The 18,454-nt window shown below is 46.0% G+C and overlaps 1 pseudogene across 1 annotated transcript in view; it reads left to right on the top strand.

Annotated features, from left to right (window-relative positions):
- The first annotated feature begins 1,109 nt into the window (after positions 1-1,109).
- The window catches only part of LOC311126662 (rap guanine nucleotide exchange factor 5-like), a 35,479-nt pseudogene continuing 18,134 nt past the window's right edge, over positions 1,110-18,454 (top strand). The window contains exons 1-7 of the transcript XR_014615180.1: positions 1,110-1,548; positions 8,371-8,516; positions 9,991-10,091; positions 13,577-13,655; positions 13,750-13,869; positions 14,296-14,387; positions 16,267-16,297. The product of XR_014615180.1 is annotated as a rap guanine nucleotide exchange factor 5-like (transcript). The remainder of the gene's footprint in view (positions 1,549-8,370; positions 8,517-9,990; positions 10,092-13,576; positions 13,656-13,749; positions 13,870-14,295; positions 14,388-16,266; positions 16,298-18,454) is intronic.

Raw genomic sequence — 18,454 nt, 5'->3', positions numbered from 1 at the left:
CTCTCCTCTCCTCTCCTCTCCTCTCCTCTCCTCTCCTCTCCTCTCCTCTCCTCTCCTCTTCACTCTCTCTCCTCTCCTCTTCATTCTCTCCCCCCTCCTCTCCTCTTCACTCTCTCTCCTCTTCACTCTCTCCTCTCCTATCCTCCCCTCTTCACTCTCTCCTCTTCACTCTCTCCTCTTCTCTCCTCACCTCTTCTCTTTACTTTCTCTCCTCTCATATCCTATTCTCTTCACTCTCTCTCCTCTCCTCTCCTCCCCTCTTCTCTTTACTCTCTCTCCTCTCCCATCCTCTCCTCGTCTTCTCTTCTGTCCTCTCCTCTTATCTTCACTCTCTCCCCTCCTCTCCCCTTCTCTCCTCTTCACTCTCCTCTCCTCTCCTCTTCACTCTCCTCTCCTCTCCTCTTCACTCTCTCTCCTCTCCTCTTCACTCTCTCTCTCCTCTCCTCTTCTCTCCTCTCTTCTCTCCTCACCTCTTCTCTTCACTTTCTCTCCTCTCCTCTCATATCATATTCTCTTCACTCTCTCTCCTCTTCTCTCCTCTCCTCACCTCTTCTCTTCACTTTCTCTCCTCTTCTCTCCTCTTCACTCTCGCTCTTTCCTCTTCACTCTCCTCTCCTCTTCACTTTCTCTCCTCTCCTCTCCTCTCCTCTCCTCTCCTCTCCTCTCCTCTCCTCTCCTCTCCTCTCCTCTCCTCTCCTCTCCTCTCCTCTCCTCTCCTCTCCTCTCCTCTCCTCTCCTCTCCTCTCCTCTCCTCTCCTCTCCTCTCCTCTTCTCTAAATAAATATTAACAGTAAACATTACACTCAGAAGTTCCAAAAGAATAAAGACATTTCAAATGTCATATTATGTATATATACAGTGTTGTAACAATGTGCAAATAGTTAAAGTACAAATGGGAAAATAAATAAATAATAATCTCTCTCTCTCTCTCTCTCTCTCCTCCACACACCCTCTCCCGCCCACACAAGCCGCCCATCTACGCACCCCCCCCCCCCCCCCCCAGACAGTGTTTCTAAAGCCAGCCCTCTGCTAGGGAGGAGGCAGCACTACTGTTCTGAAGAACAGACATAGAGAGAGAGAGTTCAGATAGTTTGGGACAGCAAAGAGAGGCCATAGAGAGAAAGATAGAGGGGATTATTTGGAATTATTCGTCATATTTCTCTGTGATTTACAGACAGAGAGACAGGCAGAGACACTGAGACAGAAAGACTGACTGACAGACAGTGAGAGTAGGTAGATTTGATCCAATAGAGAGAGTTATTTAGGGGTGTTACCTGCCCTTTATATTTAACCTCTGACCTCTATCCCTGTGACCTGATGATGTCGTTAGGCTGTGGACTAAGCTATCTGTTCTCTCAGCCCCCATCCTTGCAGCTGGCGGGTGTGTGTTCGCTCCGCGGCAACGTGGGGAGTGTGTGTGTGCGGCCGGACGGTGTGTGTGGACGCGAGGAGCTGACCAGACTAGAGCTGGTCCAGAGACTGGCTAAGGACGGCTGCAGACTGCTACAGAACCAGAACTATAGAGTACCAGACCACCGCAACCCCACGGTGAGTACACACACACACACTAGGGTTGGGTGGTATCCAGATTTTCATACCTTCATACCGTTCCTGTACCATACCGGGGTATATGGTATTACCGGTAGTGCACACAAGGGGCGCTATTTCTTTCCAAACATAAAAAATACAAATAAATATATCATTTTAAAAATACTCACAAAACAAATTTAGGCAGCAGGGATCTTGATCCAGGAGTGGATTTATTGTCTCTGCTGTAACCAAGAAGCTTGATCTTGACCTCTAGCCACTTAGCTAGCAAGTTAGGAAACCAAATGCATAACTGGAGCCCTTAGCTGGAGATAATTTATTTGGAACATTCTAGATTAGGAGTTTCAAACATATAGCCCGCGGGTGGCTTGAGTATGTTTATTTCGTTTTTTTGTGGAGAAAGAAAATGGGGGGGGGGGGGGGGAACGAACTTAATATACTTTCAAATGACTAAATCCAAATCGAAACTGTGTAGAAATTATAATGGATTCATACAGTTTCTTGACTGTCCAGTTCGATGAGTTTGACACACCTGTCTTAGATAGTTAACTTATAGTTAGTTATAAGCAGTGGCGCATCACTCACACATGCCTTGATTAGAGACTGATATTGTCTGATGACATCACTCACACATGCCTTGATTAGAGGCTGATGTTGTCCAATGACATCACTCACACAAATTCCTTGATTAGAGTCTGATATTGTCCGATGACATCACTCACACATGCCTTGATTAGAGGCTGAGATTAAGTCCTTTAAACAGGTCAACATTCACAAGGCCACAGGGCCAGACGGATTACCAGGACGTGTACTCAGAGCATGCGCTGACCAACTGGCAAGAGTCTTCACTGACATTTTCAACCTCTCCCTGTCTGAGTCTGTAATACCTACATGTTTCAAGCAGACCACCAAAGTCCTTGTGCCCAAGAACGCCAAGGTAACCTGCCTAAATGACACCGACCCGTAGCACTCATGTCTGTAGCCATGAAGTGCTTTGAAAGGCTGGTCGTGGCTCACATCAACACCATCATCCCAGAAACCCTAGACCCACTTCAATTCGCATACCGCCCCAACAGATCCACAGATGATGCAATCTCTATTGCACTACACACTGCCCTTTCCCACCTGGACAAAAGGAACACCTACTTGAGAATGCTGTTAATTGACTACAGCTCAGCGTTCAACACCATAGTGCCCTCAAAGCTCATCACTAAGCTAAGGACACTGGGACTAAACACCTCCCTCTGCAACTGGATCCTGGACTTCCTGACGGGCCGCCCCCAGGTGGTGAGGGTAGGCAACAACACATCTGTCACACTGATCCTCAACACGGGGGCCCCTCAGGGGTGTGTGCTTAGTCCCCTGCTGTACTCCCTGTTCACCCATGACTGCATGGCCAGGCACGACTCCAACACCATCATTTAAGTTTGCCGGCGACACAACAGTGATACGCCTGATCACCGACAACAATGAGACAGCCTATAGGGAGGAGGTCAGAGACCTGGCAGTGTGGTGCCAGGACAACAACCTCTCCCTCAAGACAAAGGAGATTATTGTGGACTACAGGAAAAGGAGGGCCGAGCACTCCCCCATTCCCATCGACGGGGCTGTAGTGGAGCAGGTCGAGAGCTTCAAGTTCCTTGGTGTCCACATCACCAACAAACTATCATGGTCCAAACACACCAAGACAGTCGTGAAGAGGGCACAACAACACCTATTCCCCCTCAGGAGACTGAAACATTTTGGCATGGGTCCTCAGATCCTCAAAAGGTTCTACAGCTGCACCATCGAGAGCATCCTGATTGGTTGCATCACCGCCTGGAATGGCAACTGCTCGGCATCTGACTGCAAGGCGCTGTGGGGAGAGAGGACAGTACTTCACTGGGGACAAGCTTCCTGCCATCCAGGACCTCTATACTAGGCAGTGTCAGAGGAAGACCCTAAAAATGGTCAAAGACTCCAGCCACCCTACTCATAGACTGTTTATTATCTATGCATAGTCACTTTACCCCTACCTACATGTACATATTATCTCAATTACCTCAACTAACCTGTACCCCCGCACATTGACTCGGTACCGGTACCTGCCACATTGACTCGGTACCGGTACCCGCCACATTGACTCGGTACCGGTACCCGCCACATTGACTCGGTACCGGTACCCGCTTTATATAGCCTCACTATTGTTATTTTATTGTGTTACTTCCTTTTACTTTTAGTCTATTTAGTAAATATTTTCTTAACTCTTATTTTTCTTAAAACTGCATTGTTGGTTAAGGGCTTGTAAGTAAGCATTTCACGGTAAGGTCTACACCTGTTGTATTCGGCATATGTGACAAATAAAATTTGATTTGATTTGAAATTTTCTGATATGACATCACTCACACATGCCTTGATTAGAAACTGATGGTGTCTGAAGGACATCACTCACTGTGGCTAGGTGTTTCATTTCACATTCCTCAACTGTTACACACTTACTTCCTGTCTACACTGCATCTGTGTGTGTGTGTGTCTGTGTGTGGCGTTATATTTGCTTAATGTTTCTCTCAACCATCATGCAGCGTATACCGATTTTTACACATCCCTGCTCATATCTGTATTGTGATAGGTGGATGTGAAAACCACACACACACACACACACACACACACAGAGAGATGTCGGTATAGGAACAGGAAGGGAACAGAGAGAACTTCCTGTCGCCGTTCCATGGGGCCCTCCTTTCCTTTCTGGTCGGACTTTACATCAGTGTTTCACTGTGTGTGTGTGTGTGTGTGTGTGTGTCTGTGTGTGACTGTATCAGCCAGGTCACCCGTGATACAAGTCAGTATTCGACGTCATTCCATGTCTGAGGACATCGGGAGATGACGTGGAAACTGGCAACTAGGGGCAACAGTGAGCGCTCTTACCTTCAAGTAGGTTTCAGTTTTGCTAGGGCGTTGTGGACGGGGATGGTGGATGGGTGTAAGGATCTGCCTCTGATTCCAAAGGTTGCAAGTTCAAGTTTAAATCCAGTGATAAAAAGTTGTTTTTGAGATTCTTGTTTTAAGCCAATCCCAAACCTTAACCCTTACTTTAACCATCTGGAGTTAACGCCTAAACTTAACCTTAAACATGTCGAAATATTACATTTGCAACAACTTCAAAATGTTGCGTTTGAGAAACATGGATGAACGTATAATTGTGACGTGAGACTGTGAGAGCTGGTTGGACTGTATATATGTGAGTCCTCACCTTTCCTTTTCTCTCCTCTGACGACGTCAGACAGTCTTCTGCTGGAACTAATGTGAAAGACCACTCTCTAACATGTAACATTCTGACCATTCTTTTCCTTTCAGTCCAGAACATTTCTAAACTCTGTTTTCTCTTTCAACGGTAGCATACTTTCTCATACTAAATGGATGTTGTTTTGTGTGGGCAGTGACTCTCCAGAGTGTGTGTGTGTGTGAGTGTGTGTTTGAGTGTGTGTGTGTGAGTGTGTGTTTGAGTGTGTGTGTGTGTGTGTGTGTGTGTGTGTGTGTGTGTGTGAGTGTGTTGTTTTTGGAGTGCCTATAAAGGATAGTGTGTGTTGTTTTTGGAGAGAATGTGTTTGTGTTGCTGTTAGATAAACTGTTTGCTATCAGGAACATTTTTCCCAGCTTCCTCTAGGGTACTGTTTGTGAAATAAGGTGTTTTCATAAAGTTACATAACATCACATCTGATCTGGACCACCACACAGATACACACACACACACACACACACACACACACACACACACACACACACACACACACACACACATAGGGGAGGGCTGGGGGGAGAGAGGACGGGTGGGCTGGGGGGAGAGAGGACAGGGGAGGGCTGGGGGGAGAGAGGACAGGGGAGGGCTGGGGGGAGAGAGGACAGGGGAGGGCTGGGGGGAGAGAGGACAGGGGAGAGCTGGGGGGAGAGAGGACAGGGGAGGGCTGGGGGGAGAGAGAACAGGGGTGGGCTGGGGGGAGAGAGGACAGGGGTGGGCTGGGGGGAGAGAGGACAGGGGTGGGCTGGGGGGAGAGAGAACAGGGGAGGGCTGGGGGGAGAGAGGACGGGGGAGGGCTGGGGGGAGAGAGAACAGGGGAGGGCTGGGGGGAGAGAGGACAGGGGTGGGCTGGGGGGAGAGAGGACAGGGGAGGGCTGGGGGGAGAGAGAACAGGGGAGGGCTGGGGGGAGAGAGGACAGGGGAGGGCTGGGGGGAGAGAGGACAGGGGAGGGCTGGGGGGAGAGAGGACGGGAGGGCGGACAGGAAGGATAACACCTGGTGAGAGGATCAGATGACATCATCATCAGCCGAGCACCTGGTCAGGTGGCCATTAACATGAGTCATCAGAAAGCACACACACAGTCTGGGTGTATTGTATAGTTTTGGTCGTGCTGCGACAGATGTGTGTGTGTGTGTGATTGGTGTGTTTGTAGGGAGGGGTAACCCTGTATCAGATATCAGACAGTTATTTTCATCTGCGGCTCACATGGACTTGATGTGTGTGTGTGTGTGTGTGTGTGTGTGTGTGTGTGTGTGTGTCCTTGCCCCAGGCTCTGCAGCAGCAATAGATGTATCTTCCCCACTCTGTCTGATAAAGCATCTACTATATACTACTATATTACTATACTATACTACTAAACTATGCTATACTACTATACTATACTACTTTACTATTATACTATACTACTACACTACTATACTAAGCTACTAAATTATACTACTATACTATACTACACTACTATACTAATTTACTATACTACGATACTAATATACAATACTACTAAACTACTATACTAATATACTACTATACTATACTAATATAATATACTACCATACTACCATACTACTATTCTATACTACTATTCTATACTAATATATTACTATACTATACTACTATAATATACTACTATACTACGATACTAATATATTACTATACTGCTATGTTATACTACTATAAAATGTACCATTCTGTCTATACAATACCAAATGAACTATTCTGTCTATACAATACCAATATACCATTCTGTCTATACAATACCAATATACCATTCTGTCTATACAATACCAATGGACCATTCTGTCTATACAATACCAATGGACCATTCTGTCTATACAATACCAATATACCATTCTGTCTATACAATACCAATATACCATTCTGTCTATACAATACCAATGGACCATTCTGTCTATACAATACCAATGGACCATTCTGTCTATACAATACCAATATACCATTCTGTCTATACAATACCAATATACCATTCTGTCTATACAATACCAATGGACCATTCTGTCTATACAATACCAGTGGACCATTATGTCTATACAATCCAATATACCATTCTGTCTATACAATACCAATATACCATTCTGTCTATACAATACTAATGTACCATTCTGTCTATACAATACCAGTGGACCATTCTGTCTATACAATACCAATATACCATTCTGTTTATACAATACCAATATACCATTCTGTCTATACAATACTAATGTACCATTCTGTCTATACAATACCAGTGGACCATTCTGTCTATACAATACCAATATACTAATTGCTCCTGTAAGTCGCTCTGGATAAGAGCGTCTGCTAAATGACCAAAAATAAATAAAATAAATACCATTATGTCTATACAATACCAATATACCATTCTGTTTATACAATACCAATATACCATTATGTTTATACAATACCAATATACCATTCTGTCTATACAATACCGGTGGACCATTCTGTCTATACAATACCAATATACCATTCTGTCTATACAATACCAGTGGACCATTCTGTCTATACAATACCAATATACCATTCTGTCTATACAATACCAATAAAACATTCTGTATATACAATGCCAGTGGACCATTCTGTATATACAATACCAATATACCATTCTGTCTATACAATACCAATGTACCATTCTGTCTATACAATACCAATATACCATTCTGTCTATACAATACCAATATACCATTTTGTCTATACAATATCAATATACCATTCTGTCTATTCAATACCAATATACCATTCTGTTTATGCAATACCAAATTACCATTCTGTCTATACAATACCAGGGTACCATTCTGTCTATACAATGCCAATATACCATTCTGTCTATACAATACCAGTGTACCATTCTGTCTATACAATGCCAATATACCATTCTGTCTATACAATACCAGTGGACCATTCTGTCTATACAATACCAATATACCATTCTGTCTATACAATACCGGTTACCATTCTGTCTATACAATGCCAATATACCATTCTGTCTATACAATACCAGTGGACCATTCTGTCTATACAATACCAATGGACCATTCTGTTTATACAATACCAATATACCATTCTGTCTATACAATCTCAATATACCATTCTGTCTATACAATACCAGTGTACCATTCTGTCTATACAATGCCAATATACCATTCTGTCTATACAATACCAGTGGACCATTCTGTCTATACAATACCAATATACCATTCTGTCTATACAATACCAGGGTACCATTCTGTCTATACAATACCAGGGTACCATTCTCTCTATACAATGCCAGTGGACCATTCTGTCTATACAATACCAGTGGACCATTCTGTCTTTACAATACCAGGGTACCATTCTGTCTATACAATACCAGGGTACCATTCTGTCTTTACAATACCAGGGTACCATTCTGTCTATACAATACCAGTGGACCATTCTGTCTTTACAATACCATTATACCATTCTGTCTATACAATTCCAATATACCATTCTGTCTATACAATACCAATGGTCCATTCTTATCACCTCTTCCTCTCTATCCCTCTCTCAGGGAGAAGTGGTAGGGAGGGTGTGCCTTAAGGAAAGGGGGCGGGATGTCCTTGTGCTACAGAGAGTGCCATCATCAGTGACATCATCACCTAACCCCGCCTCCTCGCCATCAGGGGGAGGAGCCAGAGAGGAGGATGGAGAGAAGAGGTTAGTATCCTACTTCTCTTTCGCTTTATCACTCTCAACCTGTCTCTGTCACTCTCAACCTGTCTCTGTCACTCTCAACCTGTCTCTGTCACTCTCAACCTGTCTCTGTCACTCTCAACCTGTCTCTGTCACTCTCAACCTGTCTCTGTCACTCTCAACCTTTCTCTGTCACTCTCAACCTGATTCTGTCGCTCTCTTTTTAGGTGTTGCCAGAATATACAAATGAATCACAGAAATGTTATATATTACCCATAAAAAACCCAAAGTGTATGTTGTGTCCCAAACATAACCGTTCCTAGAAAGCCACGTCAAGAAAAACATTCTACATTCTCCCTCCCTCTTTCCTTTTGTTCCCCACTGTCTTCAGTCACACCCTCCACACTTCTGACCTCCACACGTCTGACCTCCACACGTCTGACCTCCACACATTCTGACCTCCACACTTCTGCCCCGACACCTTCTGCCCTGACACCTTCTGCCCTGACACCTTCTGACCTGACACCTTCTGACCTGACACCTTCTGACCTGACACCTTCTGCCCTGACACCTTCTGCCCTGACACCTTCTGCCCTGACACCTTCTGCCCTGACACCTTCTGCCCTGACACCTTCTGCCCTGACACCTTCTGCCCTGACACCTTCTGCCCTGACACCTTCTGCCCTGACACCTTCTGCCCTGACACCTTCTGACCTGACACCTTCTGACCTGACACCTTCTGACCTGACACCTTCTGCCCTGACACCTTCTGCCCTGACACCTTCTGCCCTGACACCTTCTGCCCTGACACCTTCTGCCCTGACAAGACAGATTTCATGTGTGTGTGTGTGAGTTTGCTTTCTAGAGGATGTGTGTGAGTGCTATCTGTTAAGACAAAGAATGTGTGTGTGTTTTAGCGGCAAACACAGAGAGAGAGAGAGAGAGAGAGAGAGAGAGAGAGAGAACGGTTTTCTTGTCTTGAAGGGAGAAACAAAGCAAAAGAAAGCAAGACTGTTTGCTGTGGGAGTGCCTCTGGTGTTAGGCAGGGAGAGGGGAGGCCTCAGTACATCTCCTTTTGGCAGGCAGGGGGAGCAGACTGGCTCTTCAGCCCAGGACAGAGCACCCTGGCCGGGCATGTTGCACTAGGGAGAGGGGATCCTCTGGAGGATTAGCGATGGATCAGAGAACTGCCACACTAGTGGAGGCAGAAGATGATGATGATGATGACCGTAGAAGTAGTTCTGTCCCGACCTTCAACGTCCCTTACCTGCGCTACATTGATGATGAGGATGAAGATGACTGGAGTAGTCTACCTTACATTGATGAGGAAGGGGAGGATGAGGAGGAAGAGAGGGAAGAAGGCGAGAGGAGAGGTAGCAGCTCTGAGGAATACTTCTCCTGCTCTTCCTCCTGTGCTTCTGGCAGGTGTGTGTGTGTGTGTGTGTGCGTTCATGTTTGTGTGTGTGTGTAACTCTTCTCTGTGGGTGTCTGTGTGTAGGTATGTGGTGGTGTCTGGAACACCCCTGAAGATCCTAGAACACCTGCTGAGTGACCTACGACTGGACGACCAGAGAGGAGCGCCAGAGAGCAAAGAGTCTGGTTAGCACACACACACACACACACACACACACACACACACACACATACACACACACATACACACACACATACACACACACACACACACACACACACACACACACACACACACACACACACACACACACATATACAAACACACAAACACACATATACAAACACACACACACACATATACACACAAACACACACACACACACACACACATATACAAACACACACACACAAACACACAAATACACACACACACATACAGACATACACATACACACACATACATACACATACATACACACACACAGACACACATACACACACACACACATTCATGCACACACACACACATACATACACACACGCACACATACATACACACACGCACATACACACACATACACACACATACACACACACAGCAGAGAGTTTGGTGATTGGGGGATCCTCAAGGTCCATTTGTGTGTTTCACCCATTTAAAGGATCAAGAAATCTGTCACATACATGCCAACCATCCCTTATTCCAGTGAGTCTTTTAAAGCTTAGGCTATTTTATAGAATGAGCTTTGTGGCAACACAGGCTTTGCAATATGGTAGTTATAGGCCTAGGCCTAGACCTAGGGTGTCCACCCCATCTGCCCAGAGTGGGTGAAAACGTGCTTCGGTGATGAAATTTCACTTCCTTATGTTATAAAATACATTTTACCAAGACAAGTATGATTATTCATGTTCTGAATCGTTCAGTGGGGTTGTTCTCTAGGATATCATTAACGTTATATCCAAAAAGTCGGATTTCGTAACCTAGTACATCCGATAATAAGCACCGAGCTCTGTTGACGTGGCGGTGCAGGTTTCTCACAACAACAACTTTTGAGGATTTTACATTTTGTGTCCGTCGCCTTCAGTTGTTTCTGCAGGTCACAAAAAGCTAAATTAGCGTGACACGAGCTGAATTACATGGAAAAGGCTTAGAAAATAAACAGTTTGCTATAGTCTCAGTGCTCTGTTGACATTTCACAGAGATACGCTTGTTTTGTGAGATATCTTCTAAAAAGAACAGGAATTTCAAATGAATGTGAAAAGCGTATACTAAAATATGAAAATACTACATGTCTATGTCTCAAAATCAATATCCATCTTACCTCTATATTGTTTTATGTCCTGCGGATTCGAGAAGAATGATGAGTTCCACAGGAAAGGGAGCCTGTCGGGTTGCCAGTACCCTTAATTCTAGCACAGAATCCAGCCTAGCTGACGCAGTACTATTTTCCTGATTTTTTGACCACTTTTTTTCTCTGGCCTCCACTGATTTAGTCACCCTAATTCTGACCATCCTACAAGGGTAAAAACTCCAATAACTTTTGATCGGATTATGATAGAGACTTGAGGTTTGGACTTTTAGAGGATTCTCTATACAATTAACATATTACTTGACCCACTGGTCAAAAGATGCGTTTTTGATCGGACACCTAAGTGTGTGTGTGCGTGTGTGTGTGTGTGTGTGTTTGCGTGCACCACTCCCTCCCCTGCTCTCAAAATGTCTCAACATGTCGCAACACAACCGCTACTTTTACTCTTCCATTCTCTCTTTCATTCTCTCTCTTCCATTCTCTCTTCAATTCTCTCTTTCATTCTCTCTCTTCCATTCTCTTTCATTCTCTCTCTTCCATTCTCTTTCATTCTCTCTCTACCATTCTCTCTTTCATTCTCTCTCTACCATTCTCTCTTTCATTCTCTCTCTTTCATTCTCTCCCTTTCATTCTCTCTCTTTCATTCTCTCTCTTTCTCTCAGGAATGTATTGTTGCTATAATCCCTGGTGATTCGTTTTCTTCTTGATCATGTTGACATCTGTGTAGCGGGAGTGGGTGGTTGCTTGTGTGTGTGTGTGTGTGTGTGCGCGTGTGTGTGTGCGTGTGCGTTTGTGTGTCTGTGTGTCTGTTAAGTACACCAGCCATGTCTGGGCGTGTAGACTGAGGTGCGTTGGAGTGTATAAAGGGTTCCAAAGGGTTTGGCAGCCTGTGGTGGTCCAGACATGTTACAGTGTTGTCTGACTAGCGTGACCCATGGGAAATACTGACAGAAGACCATCTTGGGTAAAAGAGTCTTTGGCCCTGATGGTCACCAGTCGAAAAGAGAGATGAAGGGATGGAGGATAGGAGATGGAATGAGTAGGGGAGGAAATTGAGGAGAGACAGAGAGAGAGGAGAGAGGGGAGGAGAGGAGAGAGAGAGGAGAGTGGGTGCGTGCCTGCGTGTACACACGTGTGTGTGTGTGTGTGTGTGTGTGTGTGTGTGTGTGTATGTGTGTACATTTGTGTGTGTTAAACAGCAATAAACTGAAACGAGCCTAAAGAGAGATTAACCAACAACACTTCAACACCAGGCTGGGGATGGTGTGCTCTCTCTCTCTCTCTCTCTCTCTCTCTCTCTCTGTCCCTCTCTCTCTCTCTATCTCTCTCTCTCTCTCTCTCTCCTCTCTCTCTCTCTCTCCTCTCTCTCTCTCTCTCTGTCTCTCTCTCCTCTCTCTCTCTCTCTCTCTCTCTCTCTCTCTCCCTCTGTCTCTATCTCTCTCTCTCTCTCTCTCTCTCTCTCTCTCTCTCTCTCTCTCTCTCTCTCTCTCTCTCTATCTCTCTCTCTCTCTCTCTCGGATAAAAGCCTCCAAGCTTATTCAGTTATTCATCAGGAGTGTGTGTTGTGTGCATATGAGTGTGCGTGCGTGTGTGTAGAGGGCATATGTTGAAGATGAATTTGGAGGAGAGATGTTAACATGGAGAAAATGAGAACAGTGTTGGAAGGAGGGAGGAAAAGATGGAGAGAGGGACGGACAGAGGAAGAGAGGGGTGGAGAGAGGGACGGACAGAGGAAGAGAGGGGTGGAGAGAGGGACGGACAGAGGAAGAAGCCAGCTAAATACACTAGTCATTTAAAGTGGTGTTCTATAAAAAAAAAGCTTGTTTTCCTATCTAAATAAAGATAGCTGGTTAGTTCATTATTTATAGGAACCTAGTGTCAGATAGGAACCTAGTGTCAGATAGGAACCTTTCTGCTCCTCTATAATTAATCTCCATTCTCTGCCCTGCGGAACCAGTACTGTTTGAGCTCTGCCTGCACAGATTCACTAATCTTGATAACATAATAAGAGACTATTTGGATGTAAGATGATTTGTAGATCAGTGATTCTGCGCAGCACCTTGCTCAGGCCGATCCCTTCGAACACTGGGTGGCGTTCTCACCCCTTCATGACAGCATTGCCAGGGCTGGACAGGGAATATCCACCATTACTTACACCATTCCATTCCTCCTTAAACCTTCAGGGAGAAAGGCAGAGTGAAATAGATGGTGTCCTGGGCTCATATACCGTGTTGCCGTGGGTTCAAGTCTGGCCCATGCCCTTTTGACACAAACCCTCTTCCAACTTTTCTGTCTCTCTCTCACTGTCTAAGGTGTAGAGGTTTGTTATGTCTGTTACCTGTGATGGGTTTCCTGTTTCAGAGCTGCTGCTGGATGACTTCCTGTTGACGTACCTGGTGTTCATGACGACCAACGACCTCTGTCAGGCCCTGCTCGGACAATATCCTTTACACTCTGATGTGTGCGTTTTTGTTTGTTTGTTTGTCTGCCTGTGTGTGTGTCAAAGTGTGTGTGTTGTCCTTAACGTGTCCCACCTACAACAGTAAGCGTGTGTGTGGCCAGGATCAGGAAGAGGTTTACACCTGGTCTCTCACTGGACACACCTATATAAGGACTTCCTACGAGAGGATGAACACATCAAGACATTCATGAAGGTAGGACACACACACTGGTTATTACATACATGTGTGTACGATAACGCATATACTTAGGTTTTGATGAATGTGCTGGCATGGGAAATATCATCACTGCATATACATACACACACACTGATCACTTGCCCTGCTGTAACGTGCTGTGTTACCATGGTAACCAGAGTGTGAAGGTTGTCATGGGGATAATTTAGTGTAACCCAGGTGATAGTTGCCTAGTAACAGGCAGGAAAGGGGATGTATGCTACATATCAGTGATAAGTGTGTGTGTGTGTGTGTGTGCTTGTGAATTTGTAGCTATGTTTTCCCCCAGCACATGTCAGCACATAAATATACAGTACTTAAACCTAAATATATCTCTATAACTGTCTGTTAGAGGTGTATATTAATGTGTGTGTGTGTGTGTGTGTGTGTGTGTGTGTGTGTCAGACTCTCTCTAGGTGTTTGTTAGAGGATCTTTATGAGTTTCCATCTCTGGAGAAAGACATGAAGGAGTTCCAGAAGCTTCTACGACGCAGACAGTGAGTGTGTGTATATATGTGTGTGTGTGTGTGTGTGTGTGTGTGTGTTTATGTATGTGTTTATGTACAGTACCAGTCAAAAGTTTGGACACACCTACTCATTCCAGGGTTTTTCTTTATTTTAACTATTTTCTACATTGTAGAATAATAGTGAAGACATCAAAACTATGAAATAACACATATGGAATCATGTAGTAACCAAAAAAGTGTTAAACAAATCAAAATATATTTATATTTGAGATTCTTCAAATAGCCACCCTTTGCCTGAATGACAGCTTTGCACACTCTTGGCATTATCTCAACCAGCTTCACCTGGAATGCTTTTCCAAAAGTCTTGAAGGAGTTCCCACATATGCTGAGCACCTGTTGGCTGCTTTTCCTTCACTCTGCCGTCTGACTCATCCCAAACCATCTCAATTGGGTTGAGGTCGGGGGATTGTGGAGGCCAGGTCATCTGATGCAGTGACTCCATCACTCTCCTTCTTGGTAAAATAGCACTTACACGGCCTGGAGGTGTGTTGGGTCATTGTCCTGTTGAAAAACAAATGATAGTCCCACTAAGCCCAAACCAGATGGGATGGCATATCGCTGCAGAATGTTGTGGTAGCCATGCTGGTTAAGAGTGCCTTGAATTCTAAATAAATGATAGACAGTGTCACCAGCAAAGCACCCCCACACCTCCTCCATGCTTTACGGTGGGAAATACACAGACGGAGATCATCCGTTCACCCACACCGCGTCTCACAAAGACACGGCGGTTGGAACCAAAAATCTCCAATTTGGACTCCAGACCAAAGGACAGATTTCCACCGGTCTAATGTCCATTGCTCGTGTTTCTTGGCCCAAGCAAGTCTCTTCTTCTTATTGGTGTCCTTTAGTAGTGGTTTCTTTGCAGCAATTCGACCATGAAGGCCTGATTCACACAGTCTCCTCTGAACAGTTGATGTTGAGGTGTGTCTGTTACTTGAACTCTGTGAAGCATTTATTTGGGCTGCAGTTTCTGAGGCTGGTAACTCTAATGAACTTATCCTCTGCAGCAGAGGTAGCTCTGGGTCTTCCTTTCCTTTGGCGGTCCTCATGAGAGCCAGTTTCGTCATAGCGCTTGATGGTTTTTGCGACTGCACTTGAAGAAACTTTCAAAGTTCTTGAAACTTTCCGTATTGACTGACCTTCATGTCTAAAGTAATGATGGACTGTCGTTTCTCTTTGCTTATTTGAGCTGTTCTTGCCATAATATGGACTCGGTCTTTTACCAAATAGGGCCATCTTCTGTATACCCTCCCCACCTTGTCACAACACAACTGATTGGCTCAAACGCATTAAGATGGAAATAAATTCCATAAATTAACTTTTAAGAAGGCACACCTGTTAATTGAAATGCATTCAAGGTGACTACCTCATGAAGCTGGTTGAGAGAATGCCAAGAGTGTGCAAAGCTGTCATCAGGGCAAAAGGTGGCTATTTGAAGAATCTCAAATATAAAATATATTTTGATTTGTTTAACACTTTTTTGGTTACTACATGATTCCATATGTGTTATTTCATAGTTTTGATGTCTTTACTATTATTCTACAGTGTAGAAAATAGTAAAAATTAAGAAAAACCCTTGAATGAGTAGGTATGTCCAAACTTTTGACTGGTACTGTATGTGTTTATGTGTGTGAGTATGTGTGTATGCACATTGTGTGTTGGTTGTCTGTGTACAGCACAAGGACCCCATTGTTTATATGAGACATGAACACAGCCTAGGCATGGGTGTGTGTCTGTCTGTGGCGGGATAGAGGAAATGGAAGCTTCAATTGTCAAGTCAATCTTTCTTTATGAACAAGCAAATATGGAGTTGTATGTTTATTTGTTTCTCTGTTTGTTTGTGTTTCAGCACGGTGGATGAATGTCCTCCACAACAAAAGGTGAGAGGGAGGGAAGTGGGGTGAGGGTAGAAAGAGAAGATGGGGGAGAGAGGGAGGGAAGAGGGGCGAGGGTAGACAGAGAAGATGAGGGAGGGAAGAGGGGCGAGGGTAGACAGAGAAGATGAGGGAGGGAAGAGGGGCGAGGGTAGACAGAGAAGATGGAGGAGAGAGGGAGGGAAGAGGGGCGAGGGTAGACAGAGAAGATGGAGTAGAGAGGGAGGGAAGAGGGGCGAGGGTAGACAGAAGATGGAGGAGAGAGGGAGGGAAGAGGGCCGAGGGTAGACAGAGAAGATGGAGTAGAGAGGGAGGGAAGAGGGGCGAGGGTAGACAGAGAAGATGGAGTAGAGAGGGAGGGAAGAGGGGCGAGGGTAGACAGAGAAGATGGGGGAGAGAGGGAGGGAAGAGGGGCGAGGGTAGACAGAGAAGATGGGGGAGAGAGGGAGGGAAGTGGGGTGAGGGTAGAAAGAGAAGATGGGGGAGAGAGGGAGGGAAGAGGGGCGAGGGTAGACAGAGAAGATGGGGGAGAGAGGGAGGGAAGTGGGGTGAGGGTAGAAAGAGAAGATGGGGGAGAGAGGGAGGGGTGAGGGTAGAAAGAGAAGATGGAGGAGAGAGGGAGGGAAGAGGGGCGAGGGTAGACAGAGAAGATGGGGGAGAGAGGGAGGGAAGTGGGGTGAGGGTAGAAAGAGAAGATGGGGGAGAGAGGGAGGGAAGAGGGGCGAGGGTAGACAGAGAAGATGGAGGAGAGAGGGAGGGAAGAGGGGCGAGGGTAGACAGAGAAGATGGAGGAGAGAGGGAGGGAAGAGGGGCGAGGGTAGACAGAGAAGATGGGGGAGAGAGGGAGGGAAGAGGGGCGAGGGTAGACAGAGAGGATGGAGGAGAGAGGGAGGGAAGAGGGGCGAGGGTAGACAGAGAAGATGAGGGAGGGAAGAGGGGCAAGGGTAGACAGAGAAGATGGAGGAGAGAGGGAGGGAAGAGGGGCGAGGGTAGACAGAGAAGATGGAGTAGAGAGGGAGGGAAGAGGGGCGAGGGTAGACAGAGAAGATGGGGGAGAGAGGGAGGGAAGAGGGGCGAGGGTAGACAGAGAAGATGAGGGAGGGAAGAGGGGCAAGGGTAGACAGAGAAGATGGAGGAGAGAGGGAGGGAAGAGGGGCGAGGGTAGACAGAGAAGATGGAGTAGAGAGGGAGGGAAGAGGGGCGAGGGTAGACAGAAGATGGAGGAGAGAGGGAGGGAAGAGGGGCGAGGGTAGACAGAGAAGATGAGGGAGGGAAGAGGGGCGAGGGTAGACAGAGAAGATGGAGGAGAGAGGGAGGGAAGAGGGGCGAGGGTAGACAGAGAAGATGAGGGAGGGAAGAGGGGCGAGGGTAGACAGAGAAGATGGGGGAGAGAGGGAGGGAAGAGGGGCAAGGGTAGACAGAGAAGATGGAGGAGGGAAGAGGGGTGAGGGTAAAAATGATCTGTCACTGCCAAGTTAATTATCTAATGGTTTATATCCAACTGTCCCCTCCTCTCTCCCCCGCTTTCTCTTTCTCCCTCTCTATCCTCTCCCATCCCCTCTCTCTCCATCTGTCATTCTCTCCATCTCGCTCCATTCCTCTCGCTCCATCCCTTCATCCCTGTCTCCATCTCTCTCCATTCCTCTCGCTCCATCCCTTCATCCCTGTCTCCATCTCTCTCCATTCCTCTCGCTCCATCCCTTCATCCCTGTCTCCATCTCTCTCCATTCCTCTCGCTCCATCCCTTCATCCCTGTCTCCATCTCTCTCATTCCTCTCGCTCCATCCCTTCATCCCTGTCTCCATCTCTCTCATTCCTCTCGCTCCATCCCTTCATCCCTGTCTCCATCTCTCTCCATTCCTCTCGCTCCATCCCTTCATCCCTGTCTCCATCTCTCTCCATTCCTCTCGCTCCATCCCTTCATCCCTGTCTCCATCTCTCTCCATTCCTCTCGCTCCATCCTTTCATCCCTGTCTCCATCTCTCTCCATTCCTCTCGCTCCATCCCTTCATCCCTGTCTCCATCTCTCTCCATTCCTCTCGCTCCATCCCTTCATCCCTGTCTCCATCTCTCTCCATTCCTCTCGCTCCATCCCTTCATCCCTGTCTCCATCTCTCTCCATTCCTCTCGCTCCATCCCTTCATCCCTGTCTCCATCTCTCTC

This window comes from Coregonus lavaretus, assembly GCF_964263955.1.
Source record: "Coregonus lavaretus genome assembly, contig: HAP1_SCAFFOLD_4427, whole genome shotgun sequence".
In the NCBI taxonomy this organism is placed as follows: Eukaryota; Metazoa; Chordata; class Actinopteri; order Salmoniformes; family Salmonidae; genus Coregonus; species Coregonus lavaretus.
This window is presented reverse-complemented; position numbering and strand designations above follow the sequence as displayed.